Here is a 13,924-nt window from a genome sequence, read left to right on the forward strand (position 1 = left end):
TGAGTTCTTCCTCCCCTTTTCTGCCTAAAAGCAGGGCATAAAATTCCCTTGGTGAAGGCTTCCCCCTCTCCTGTACTAGAAAGAGGAGAGAGACTCTTATCACCAAGACAGAGTTGTCACTGAGATGAATCTGCAGAAACAGACCTTATTCAAATAACCCACAAGAATTCCCTGACGGTCCAGTGGTTAGGGCTCCACGCTTCCACTGCAGGGGTCATGGGTTCAATCTGTGGTCAGGGAACTAAGATCCCACAAGCCCCTCGGGATGTCCAAAAATTTTTTAAAAACAAAACAAACGAAAACCATTATCTTCCATTAGTTTCCTCCTTATATTTCCTAGTCACTTCTCCACAATGTATCGTCTCTAGAAGCTTAAACCTCCTTTCCTTTGTTGAAGAAGATGAGATATAAATGCCCAAATTGAGTCTACCTCTTTGAGTTTCACTTTTTTTCTGTGAACTCTGTGCATGTAAAATATTAATCAAATTCATCTTCTTTTTCTCCTGTTAATCTGTCTTTTTGCTGGTTAAATTCGCAGGCCCTCAGGTACTGAACTTGTTTGCTGCAGAAAACTCCATTTTTAAGTAAATTCAAGTTGAAAGTGGCTCTTAATCTCCTCTTTCTCTAGCAGCAGGAACATGACAGAAGGATGAAGCAGAGGGTGAGCTCTGCAAAAACAAGGGCCACATCTGTCTCAGTCATCATGGAGCTAGTGTCTAAGGGTGCCTAACATATAGTAGGCACTCAATAAACATGTGTTGAATAAGTGAATAAATCAGTGAATAGAGGGATGGGTGGGTGTACATTGGATCAAATAGGGTTGGAACAACTGCACTGTGCAGAAAGTAAAATCGTAGCTTACTGAATACAGGCTCCCATAAAATACCACCAAGACAGCCTGTTGATAAAGCAAAGCTCCCAGCAGTAAGAGAGGTCACTACCTGGCAGTCTTGACAGCGTCTCTGAGTCAGGCAGGTGAAGTCAGGATATTCAGCTGGTCGAAGGTGGGTCTTTCAGTGTGGGAATCATAAGGACTGTGTTAAGTCTCCTGATGTAATAGTTCAGGATTGTGGAAACAGCAAGGTGTGTTAACAGTCATTCGATGTTATCTATTGAAAGGCTAAGCAGTTTTAAGTGGGTTTGGGGGAAGTTCCTAAAATAATAAAATTATTTGCAGCTTTTATCTTCCTGGGCAAGCGTTTCCACAATGCTCAAATCACATTGGTAAAGACAGCGGAATCAAGTCATGCTGGTGAAGACTGCGTGGTACAGGTCACATTAACGCAGACGTAAGTAAGCTCTGTGGACATGGATGCTTTCCTTGAGCCAGTGACCTTGAGTAAACCACTCTCCTTCTGCACTGTGACATATACAGAGAAGTCAAAACCATGTTTGCCCACAGGAGTACAGCAAACCTAAGTGGGCTCTAGGGTAGGTGTGGTGGCTAATTTCTGGTTAAATAGGGGTGACACATGCTAAACCATCCAAGGGAGAGGTGATTCAAGTATGCCTTAGACTTCAGTATCTGACAATAGCCCTGAAAGGCAGGACCAGCAACATAACTTACAGAGCCCAGTGCAAAATGAAAATGCAGTGAGCGGGGGCCGCTCTTCGTTGTGGTGCACAGGCTTCTCATTGCAGTGGCTTCTCTTGTTGCGGAGCACGCGGGCTCTAGGCACGTGGGCTTCAGTAGTTGTGGCATGTGGGCTCAGTAGTTGTGACTCGCGGGCTCTAGAGCGCAGGCTCAGTAGTTGTGGCGCACGGGCTCAGTTGCTCCGCGGCACGTGGGATCTTCCCAGACCAGGGCTCGAACCCGTGTCCCCTGCACTGGCAGGCGGATTCTTAACCACTGCGCCACCAGGGAAGTCCCAAGAAATAATCTTAACGTAAAAGGATAAATATTGTATGATTCCACTTACATGAAATACCCAGAACAGGCACATTCATAGAGACAGAAAATGCCTTCGAGGTTATCAGGGGCTGACGGGAGAGGGAAAGGGAGGGTGATCGCTTAATGGGTTTAGATGTTCTATTTGGAGTAAGGAAAAAGGTTTGGAAATAGATAGTGGTGATGGTTGTACTAAACTGTGACTGTAATTAATATCACTCAATAGTATACTTTTAAATTTTTTATTTATTTATTTTATTTAGTTTTGGCTGTGCTCAGTCTTCATTGTTGCACGTGGGCTTTCTCTAGTTGCAGTGAGCCGGGGCTACTCTCTGTGGCAGTGCGCGGGCTTCTCATCGCAGGGGCTTCTCTTGTTGCGGAGCACGGGTTCTAGGCGCATAGGCTCCAGTAGTTGCAGCACGCAGGCTCAGTGGTTATGGCATGCTGGCCCTAGAACGCATGGGCTTCAGTAGTTGCGGCACGTGGGCTCAGTAGTTGTGGCTCACGGGCTCTAGGCATGTGGGCTTCAGTAGTTGTGGCACACAGGCTCAGTAGTTGTGGTTTGTGGGCTCTAGAGTGCAGGCTCAGTAGTTGTGGTGCATGGGCTTAGCTGCTCCGTGGCATGTGGGATCTTCCCTGACCAGGGCTCGAACCCATGTCCCCTGCATTGGCAGGCGGATTCTTAACCACTGGACTGCCAGGGAAGTCCCAATAGTATACTTTAAAATGACAAATTTTATGAAATGTGTGGGTGTGTTTTATTTCTAATTATCGTACAACACTGGGACATATATACTTTGCCATGGTAGAAAAGTGATTAAATAAGATGGCAGCAGCAGAGCATTAGCCACGTGCAGGGCTCTTCTGAGCACGGGGCTCTGTGGGAAGCCAGCTCTGCCTGAGGACAGAGACCCCCAAATGTAGGAGTCACGCCGCATTCTGGAGACTGAGCGCTGCCTCTGGGTCACTGAAGACCTCCTCAAAGTGCCCAGCCTCCAGAATCTTCTTGTGCTCAAACAAGGATGGTAAACACCGCAAGCCCTCACCTTCCTGCTACCCGCCACGCCCTCGCTGGCCTCCTAATATCACGTCCAGATGCAGAGCTCAGGAGACTTGCCAGTGTCGGTCCTGGAGGTGACACTGCTCATGGGATGTTTTGCCTCCTCCTTCTGACCTCAGTCATGCTACTTTGACCCTGTGGTGCCGTTCACAGGGCAGACGTGCGCAGCCAGGGATACAGAGGGAGCCACGGGGATTCGCAGGGAGACAGAGGGAGCTGTAATCTAGCTGGTAATTAGGTGACCAGCCACCTCCCCCATTTCCTGGCATTCACTGAGCACACTCCCTCCATTCCTTCTGTTTTTGCCTCCATGCAAACTATATCCCTCACTTCTCTGGGCTTCCTCTCACTCTGGATCCATTAGGTGGGACCTACTAGAGTTCCCCCGGGGGCACTCTGGAGGGATAAAGATGAGGGATGAGAGAGGGTGGTAGAGTGTGGCCAAGAAGGAGCTCTGGCTTGTCATCCGATTCAGTCAGAGTCTACAGATAACATAGATTAGGCACCAATGAGAGGTGAGAAGGTAATAAAAAGGTGAACCAGGCATGGCCCTAGCCCGGGAAACCTAATGAAGGTTGCCTGCCGCCTTTGCCTCGCGTACCTTAGATGATCAGCCCTTAATCTGGGGTTTACTGAGCAGAGAGGATGCCCTTCTCGTGAGCCAAGCCACACACGGGTGCTCACACGGTGAGCTTTCCAAGCCCTGAGGCCACCTGTGGCTGCTTCTCTCATTGGTGGCCTCAAGCCGTTCCACCTCTGGGCATTCACTCAATAGGCGGGTGGGAGCGCTGCTTGTTGGCCCAGGACAGACCCCAAACAAGACATTACACAGTAAAATTATATGAAGTAGTTCTCTAGCTCCGACCCTGTCTACCATTGCAGGACTCCCCGGCCACCCCAAAAGCCTCTGTCATCATTTCTGGGACATCTCATGGGGGGATCTCACGGGTATGTGTGTCCTCTCACAACCACGTGGCACACACTTCTTTCTCCAAGTCTAACTGTGGTTCCCTGCTAGGCTAGGCACTGCCCCAACCTCTCAAGGCCTGAAGGTCCCAGGAAGGTTCCTCCCCCCAGTCCTGTCTCCTGCCGCTCAGGGGTCAGCATTCAGGTTGAGGCTTCTCTTCAAGGCCCTGGACATCAAGACAGCCCACCTGCTAATGCCCGTTCTCCCTAAAGAGGAGAGAAGCCTGAATCACACGCCCCATCCTCCCCATGTTGGGCCATTGTGTACGTTTCTGAACACTCCTAATGCTGTGAGGAGCATTCAGGAGGATGATGTGTGGCCCTGCTGTGCTAAAGCTTGCCCTTCAGCAAGAATATACAGTGGAAAAAACACAGTCACTTCAGCAAGTAGTGTTGGGGAAGCTGGACAGCTGCATGTAAATCAATAAAGTTGGAACAGTCCCCTCACACCATGCACAAAAATAAACTCAAAATGGCTTAAAGGGGCTTCCCTGGTGGCGCAGTGGTTGAGAGTCCGCCTGCCGATGCAGGGGACACGGGTTCGTGCCCTGGTCCGCGAAGATCCCACATGCCACGGAGCGGCTGGGCCCGTGAGCCATGGCCGCTGAGCCTGCGCGTCCGGAGCCTGTGCTCCGCAACAGGAGAGGCCACAGCAGTGAGAGGCCCGCGGACAGGACACCATAAAACTCTTAGAAGAGAACATAGGCAAAACATTATCTGACATAAATTGTACCAGTGTTTTCTTAGGTCAGTCTCTCCCAAGGCCATAGATATAAAAACAAAAATAAACAAATGGGACCTATTCAAACTTACAAGCTTTTGTACAGCAAAGCAAACCATAAACAAAACAAAAAGACAACCTATGGAATGGGAGAAAATATTTGCAAATGATGCAACTGACAAGGGCTTAATATCCAAAATATACAAACAGTTCATACAACTCAACAACAAACAAACAAACAACCCAATCAAAAAATGGGCAGAATTCCTAAACAGACATTTCTCCAAAGAAGACATACACATGGCCAACAGGCACATGAAAAGATGCTCCACATTGCTAATTATTCAAGAAATGCAAATCAAAACTATAATGAGGGCTTCCCTGGTGGCGCAGTGGTTGAGAGTCCGCCTGCTGATGCAGGGGACACGGGTTAGTGCTCCGGTCCGGGAGGATCCCACATGCCGCCGAGCGGCTGGGCCCGTGAGCCATGGCCGCTGAGCCTGCGCGTCCGGAGACTGTGCTCCGCAACAGGAGAGGCCACAACAGTGAGAGGCCCGCATACCGCAAAAAAAAAAAAAAAAAAAAAAAAGTAAATGCTTTGCAAACCGCCAATCACAGTGCATGGGAGAAATTGTGTCCCTTTGATCAGCTTGGCTGGACTCTTGACTCTGGGCATTCCTGGGGATCATATGCAGGAGAGGTAATCGCAGCCTTTCTGATCATATTCCTTAAGAAGCTGCCCAGAATGTCACCTTCCCTGGGCAGGGTGGGATTAGGAGATGCTGGGAGACCATTGTAGTAAGACCCTCCCTGCTGAGACAGCTTTTATCAGTGGCAGAGTGTGAAGGAGGGAGCTATATGTGGCGACAGAGAGGATGGGGTTGGGGGCAGAGTCCTACTGAGTAATTTGATTAGAACAGCCCAGTGCTTACTGGGGGGAGAACAAGTGGGATACCCAGCCAAGCTCAGGACAAACTTAGGTTGGCGAACTTGACCCTACTTTAGGGAGATTGGAAAGCTCTTAGGGATAGAATTCAGTGGAAACATTTGGTTTTTGATACAGAATCTTCCCACTTAAGTGAAGAGTAAATACCAAAGAAGAGACACGTGTCAGTCTGTGGAAACTGACCCATCAACCTGCTCTAGAGTAGCAAGCAGGGGCCTCAGAACAGGAAGACTTGTCACTTAGCACCACAGCCTCTGTCAACAGGGCTATTGTCAATGAGAAGATCAGCTGGGGAACGGCTGGGATCCCTGTTCCTACCACAGGCAGGGAGGACTGACCCAAGAGAGCAAAGGAGGAAGGGACAACACGGGGTGGCGGGAGGACGAAGGAGGAGCCTGAGGAAGGAGCCGCAGTATGCCGGCCCCTGAGAGAGACCATCACAGTGTTCTAGAAACCAAAACAGCCCCCTCGCTCCATCTTTCTGCAAAGTCACCATTGAGCTCCTCCCAAACTGCTTCCTTCAAAAACTCACGGAACCCTGACTGTCCACAAAAATGTTCACCAACCCTGCCATAAGATCAGGCTATTAGGTACATCAAACTCACACCTGGAGCACAGATGCCCTCCTCCCCCTGGAACACACTAAGGAGGAAAAGGCACACATACCATCCCTTGATTTACATAAATGTCAGCCCATCACGCAGAGCAAACAAACCCTGGGCTGAATCAGAGGAAGGCAAAACCAAGGGAGCCCAGCCGTATGAATGGCCTGCTCGCCAAAGTTTAAGACGCCATGGACAAGCTTTCACAGTCTGTCCATTACTACAAGATCACTGCCGTGGCCTTGAGCCCCTACAGGGCTCTGCATGTCATATAGGCCATAAAATTAAGCCTTGGAATCCCACTACTGGGCATATACACTGAGAAAACCATAATTCAGAAAGATACATGTACCACAATGTTCACTGCAGCAGTATTTACAACGGCCAGGACATGGAAGCAACCTAAATGTCCATCGACAGATGAATGGATAAAGAAGATGTGGCACATATATACAATGGAATATTACTCCGCCATAAAAAGGAATGAAATTGAGTTATTTGTAATGAGGTGGATGGACCTAGAGTCTGTCATACAGAGTAAAGTCAGAAAGAGAAAAACAAATACCGTATGCTAACACATATATATGGAATCTAAAAAAAATGGTACTGATGAACCTAGTGGCAGGGCAGGAATAAAGACACAGACATAGAGAATGGGCTTGAGGACACAGGGGGCAAGGAGAAGCTTTGACGAAGTGAGAGAGTAGCACTGACATATATCCACTACCAAATGTAAAATGGATGGCTAGTGGGAAGCTGCTGCATAGCACAGGGAGATCAGCTCGATGCTTTGTGACCACCTAGAGGGGTGGGAAAGAGAGGGTGGGAGGGAGGCTCAAGAGGGAGGGCACATAAGGATATATGTATACGTATAGCTGATTCACTTTGCTGTACAGCAGAAACTAACACAACATTGTAAAGCAATTATACTCCAATAAAGATGTGAAAAAAAAATTAAGTCTTGGGATTATAATCTAACCCATACCTAAGGGAGGCACAAAGATCAGAAAAGCTACAGAGCTGTTCTTAGAACACTGGGTGATAAACAGCTTTCATCATCCAGAATTAACTGCCTGGAATGTGTCCCCAACTCCCTGCATTTCTGACCCCTGGGTAATACCACCTTCTGCCTTTTTGCTCTCCCAGCCCTTCCACCAGTTTTATGACTCAATTCCCTATATTAAATCCCTCTCTGTTTGAAATGCCTAAAGTGATTTCTGGTTTTAATGACCAAACATTTGCCGATGAATCCTTCTTCAATATTCTTTTTCTTTTGGATGTTTGTGGACAGGCAGACCTCCTTTTATTGTGCTTCACTTCATTGTGCTTTGCAGATACTGCATTCTTTACAAACTGAAGGTCTGTGGCAACCCTGCATCGAGCAAGTCTATCGCTGCCATTTTCCCAACAGCGTTTGCTCGCTCTGTGTCTCTGAGTCACATTTTGGCGATTCTTGCAAATTTCAAACTTTTTCATTATTATTATATTTGTCATGCTGATCTGTGATCCGTGATCTGTGATGTTACTACCACAGCTTGCTGAAGGCTCAGATGATGGTTAGTAACTTTTAGCAAGAGAGTGTTTTTTCATTAAGGTACGTACAGTATTTTTTTAGACACAATGCTATAGCACACTTAACAGACTACAGTAGAGTGTGAACATAACTTTTGCATACACTGGGAAACCAAAAACTGTGTGCAACTCAATCTATTGATATTCGCTTTATTGCAGGGTTCTGGAACCAAACTCGCAACATTCCAAAGTACACCTGTAAACACCCAACTTTTCATGTTTGGGCGCTGTCCTTTGTCCTCACTTGGCTGAATTCTCTGACAAGTACTTTCTGCTTTTAATTTTTTCAGTTGTCAGTGTTTCTTCCCACCACCCTCTCAACGTTGGCGCACTTTGCTGCTTGGCCCTAACTGGGCTCCTCTGCTTTTAGGCCACTGTTGTATTAAACTGCAGAACAAACTTAAGCACTGGGCAGACCCAATCCCTCCCTCCGGGGACACCTGGGGGCTCCCCTGAACCTTTTATTCCACTGGGTCATTAATGAGAAAGGTCTGCCTCAGCAGGACCCTAACCCTGGCGATGGGAGCTATGCATAACTAATGAGGAGGAAAATTGGGCGCCTGGTCAGTCTCAACATATCCCTAATAATCTCTGCATTTCCCTGTATATCTTCCTTCCTTCCAACATGAGTGCTCCAAATCCACCTTATCCCACTAACGTTTTCAAGTCTATATTTCTCTTCCTTTCCTCCCCATCTTATGGCGCGTGGCTTCATAACTGGTTACCCCAGCTTCTCAGTAACCCTGTGCACATTTTAAATACCACTTGCCTTGGTCTCTGGTTGTGGATCCTAAGACGTCAGTAGGTATCCAGCAACTGGGAGATTTAAGAGTAGGCACAGGGACCATTCTGAATTTTACTATCCTAATATTTACTCATCGTTACAGTAAAACCTTGGATAAACCAACAGGGATGGAGTTGTTCTAGACAGACACGTGTTTCACAGAACTGGAATTTACAAACTCAGGCAATAAAATGCTGTTGACTTTTAAGTGTTCTGGGGAAAATATTTACAAAGCATTTTCAGGGAAGGAGCGTGACACAGTCTACGCTTCCTAGGTGATTCAGGACTCCCCCAGGTTCCTCCCCTAAGGGGCTAGCGCATGCTGTGACCTCTGCTTAGAACAGTCCTTCCCTGCCTTGGCCTATTTATTGTTTTTGTGCGTTTTTTTTTGCGGTACGCGGGCCTCTCACTGTTGTAGCCTCTCCCGTTGCGGAGCACAGGCTCCGGCCGCGCAGGCTCAGCGGCCATGGCTCACGGGCCCAGCCGCTCCGCGGCACGTGGGATCTTCCCGGACCGGGGCACGAACCCGTGTCCCCTGCATCGGCAGGCGGACTCCCAACCACTGCGCCACCAGGGAAGCCCCGTCTTGGCCTATTTAAATCCTCCTCATCCTTTGGCTGTCAGCTCCAAGACCATTTTCCTCAGGCACAACTATATCAATTTAGTAAAACGCGTCAAACTGTTCACTTAAAATGGATGAATTCTGTGGCATGTAAACTGTACGTCAGTAAAGCCATGAAAAACAAAACACATTTTCAAGGAGGTGGAGCATACCAACCCTCCCCCCTAAAATGCAGCTGCTTTACAGTATGTAAAGGGGGAGGGAAAGACCTTCACATTGGAGAAACCTGATGCAAACTATGTCAGCCCAAAGGTCAAGGTCAACATCAACAGTGATGTCATGTGGACAGGATGTACCCTTGATATGACATGATGGAAACGGCGCTTTATCTCTGTCGTCTTCCTCCCAGAAGCCATAACCCCAGTCTAATTATGAGGAAAACTCCAGTACAGGTGCAACCTACAATATACCTAACTAGCTGTCCTCAAAACTGTCAAGGTCATCAAAAACAATAAAAATCCAAGACACTGTCACAGCCAAGAGGAGCCTAAGTAGACATGATGATTACAATGTGGGATCCTAGAACGAAAAAGAACATCAGGTACAAACTAAGGAAATCTGAACAAAGTATGGACTTCTGTTAATAATAATGTATCAGTATAGGCTCATTACTGGTGACAAATGCGCTACAGTAATATAAGATGTTCATAATGGGAGAAAACGGGTTTGGGATAGATGGGAACTCTCTGAACTACATTCACGATATCTCTGCAAATCTCGAACTGTTGTAAAAAAATAAGGTTCATTTAAATCACATTAAAAAAAAATTTCCCCAGTTTCTCAAACCAAATCAAGTCCCCCCTCCTGTAGGTTCATATAGAAATGCAGACTATTGACTAAATGAATTAACCTATCACCATATGCTGTTATGTTTGTGTGTTTTACCCACTGTATCCTTGGTATAAGGTTAGAGCCTGGTTCTTGATAGGCATTTAGTAATAAACATATGGCAAGTGCAGTGTCAGAGAATGTTAGTTCCATGACATCAGAATTGTGTCTGTTGGGACTTCCCTGGTGGCACAGTGGTTAAGAAGCCACCTGTCAATGCAGGGGACACGGGTTCGAACCCTGATCTGGGAAGATCCCACATGCCGCGGAGCAACTAGCCCGTGCGCCACAACTACTGAGCCCGTGCTCTAGAGACTACGAGCCACAACTACTGAGCCCACATGCCACAACTACTGAAGCCCACGTGCCTAGAGCTCGTGTTCCGCAACAAAGAGAAGCCACCGCAATGAGAAGCCCGCACAACACAACGAAAAGTATCCCCCGCTCGCTGCAACTAGAGAAAGCCCGCAGGCAGCAACGAAGACCCCATGCAGCAAAAAATAAATAAATTAATTAATTAATTTTTTAAAAAAAAGAATTGTGTCTGTTGTGTTGTCCACTGTATCCTCATCACCCAGAGGTGCCTGGCACATTGGAGACACTCAACAGTCTCGTTCCCAAGTTGAGCCAAGGAATCCTTTCCCCAGTGGTTTGTTTGAGTTTGGGATAAAGACATGTTAGCTCAATCTGCCTGGTTTCTTCAATAAAGCCTATGGAAGTATTGATGGCAATAATGTCTCACCAGATGAACAAAAGGCACAGGGATCTGGGCTGTAACAAGAGGGAAGAGTGAAGTCAACACTCAGAGTGAAGGAAGGACAAGAGACTGAGCAAGCGGCCCCTGGGATTCCCCCCAGGGCTGTCCTCTCTAGTTCCAGGCAACTCCTGGGATCTTCTGTGTCCGGGAGACCCTCCTGCTATGTGAAGTCCAATGACATTGACCATGAGATCCTGTTGCTTAGTTCAACTTCACTGAGAATTTATCTGTGTCGTGTTTGACTAGCCTGTGTTTCTGTTATGAAAGATGTTGAATCAGATTAATGTGGGAACTATCACCTGTGCTAAGAGGAAGAGAAGGAAAAAAAGACAATAGAGCAGAAATGGGGACCCTAAAGGGAAAGTAGAGGCTATAAAAAGGAAAGAAGAGAAAGAACTGGAAAGAAATGAAAACGGCCTGACAAGTACACAGAAACAAACACGGGTTTCAAAGTGTTGTGAATTCATGAGGGTTTAATTTCCAAAATATACAAACAGCTCATACAAGTCAATAAGAAAAAAACAAACAACACAATCGAAAAATGGGCAGAAGACCTAAGTAGACATTTCTCCAAAGAAGACATACAGATGCCCAATAGGCACATGAAAAGATGCTCAATATTGCTAGGTATTAGAGAAACTCAAATCAAAACTACAATGAGGTATCACTTCACACTGGTCAGAATAGTCATCATTAAAAATAATAAATGCTGGAGAGAATGTGGAGAAAAGGGAACCCTCCTGCACTGTTGTTGGGAATGTAAATTGGCGCAGCCACTATGGAGAACAGTATGGAGGTTCCTTAAAAAACTAAAAATAGAGTTGCCATACGATCCAGCTATCCCACTCCTGGGCATATACCCAGACAAAACTCTAATTCGAAAAGATACATGCGCCCCAATGTTCATAGCAGCACTGTTTACAATAGCCAGGTCATGGAAACATCCTAAATGTCCATCGACAGAGGAATGGGTAAAGAAGATGTGGTACATATATGCAATGGAATATTACTCAGCCATAAAAAGAATGAAATCATGCCATTTGCAGCAACATAGATGGACCTAGAGATGATCACACTAAGTGAAGTAAGTCAGACAGAGAAAGACAAATATCATATGATATCACTTATATGTGGAATCTGAACTATGACACAAATGAACTTACTTACAAAACAAAAACAGACTCACAGACATAGAAAACAAACTTATGGTTACCAAAGGGGAAAGCGGGGGGAGGATAAATCAGGGTTTGGGATAAGCAAATATATACTACTATATATAAAACAGGTAAACAATAAGGTCCTACTGTACAGCACAGGGAACTATATTCAGAATCCTGTAATAAACCATAATGGAAAAGGACATGAAAAAGTATATATATATTTATATATATATGTGTGTGTGTGTGTGTGTGTGTGTGTGTGTGTGTGTGTAACTGAATCATTTTGCTGTACACCTGAAACTAACACAACATTGTAAATCAACTATGCTTCAATTTAAAAAAATAAAAAAAATCAAAGCGTTGTGAATTCGTTCCTTCAGCAAAGATGTACTAAGCATCTACTATGTGCCAGGTTCCATTCCAGGTGTCAATGAAACGATGGACATGACCACCCTCAAGGAGCCTGCATCCTGGTAGGGGCTGGAGGTGGGAACAGAAAGTCAACAAATAATTAAACAAAAGAGATACCAGAGACCGGTGAGTATTTAGACAACAATTTAAAACAGACAGTGGGAGTGAGAGACTACTCTGTACAGTATTGGTTGATCAGGGAAAGTGACATTTAAATTGCTCTCCGAAGGACGAGAAGATGCTGCAAGTGTGAAGGTGGAGGAAGGTGTGTGGAGGCTACAGTCCAGCCAGGGGGAGAGCCAGGGCTCTGAGGCTCCAAGGAAGGTTCTGAGGAATAGGGAGGGGGTGGCCCCTGGGGAACATTTGCTAATGTCCGGGGACATACTGTCCTCACAAGGTGGTGGAGGGGCAGTGCCACTGGCATCTAGGGGTTAGAGGTCAGTCAGGGATGCTGCTGAACTACAGCGCAGGGGACAAACCCCCATGCAAAGGATTATCCAAAATGTCAGAGGCGCCGGTGGAGAAACCCTGCCCTTAGGCCATTACAGGCTTGGCATCTTCATGGTGTAGAAAGCAGGACACCACACCCGGAGAAGAAAAGAAGAGAGGGCAGGGCTATGAAACCACCCGCCTTTGTGCGCCTTGGAGAGGAGCCCACGAATGTTTTAAAACCGGGCAGTAAACACGGACTCGTTTATTTTTGGAAACAGTTACTCTGGCTCTTGTGTGGAATGTGGGAGAAGGGGCAAGGGTGAGTGAAGGAGACCAGGTGGGTGATTTTTAATAGTAGAGAGAGGGGATGGCGGCTTGGGTGCTCATCATGGAAGGAGAGATAGAGAAGTAAAGAGCTGAGACTGATTTTAGAGGTGGAACTCATAGCTCTTGCTGATAAAGTGAACTTGGAGGGTGAGGAGAAAAAAGGAATCAAGAATTCATTGAAGTGAGGTATCACCTCACACCAGTTAGAACGGCCATCATAAAAAAATCTACAAGCAATAAATCCTGGAGAGGGTGTGGAGAAAAGGGAACCCTCTTGCACTGTTGGTGGGAATGGAAATTGATACAGCCACTGTGGAGAACAGTATGGAGGTTCCTCAAAAAACTAAAAATAAAGTTACCATATGATCCAGTGATCCCACTGCTGGGCATATACCCTGAGAAAACCATAATTCAGAAAGAGACATGTACCACAATGTTCATTGCAGCTCTATTTACAATAGCCAAGACATGGAAGCAACCTAAGTGTCCATCATCGGATGAATGGATAAAGAAGATGTGGCACAGGGCAGGAACTTCCCTGGTGGCAAAGTGGTTAAGAATCCTCCTGCCAATGCAGGGGACACGGGTTCGAGCCCTGGTCTGGGTAGATCCCACATGCTGCGGAGCAACTAAGCCCGTGAGCCCCAACTACTGAGCCTGCACTCTAGAGCCCACGAGCCACAACTGCTGAGCCCATGTGCCCCAACTACTGAGCCCGCGTGCCTAGAGCCTGTGCTCCGCAACAAGAGAAGCCACCACAATGAGAAGCCCGCACACTACAACGAAGAGTAGCCCCTGCTCGCCTCAGCTAGAGAATGCCCGCGTGCAGCAATGAAGACCAAATGCAG

General features: G+C 46.7%; 1 long non-coding RNA gene across 2 annotated transcripts in view; it reads right to left on the minus strand.

Annotated features, from left to right (window-relative positions):
* LOC117196118 (uncharacterized) overlaps positions 1 to 13,924 on the minus strand; it is a 58,456-nt gene that overhangs the window by 9,032 nt on the left and 35,500 nt on the right. The window lies entirely within an intron of this gene.

Source organism: Orcinus orca, chromosome 2, assembly GCF_937001465.1.
Source record: "Orcinus orca chromosome 2, mOrcOrc1.1, whole genome shotgun sequence".
Classification (NCBI taxonomy): Eukaryota; Metazoa; Chordata; class Mammalia; order Artiodactyla; family Delphinidae; genus Orcinus; species Orcinus orca.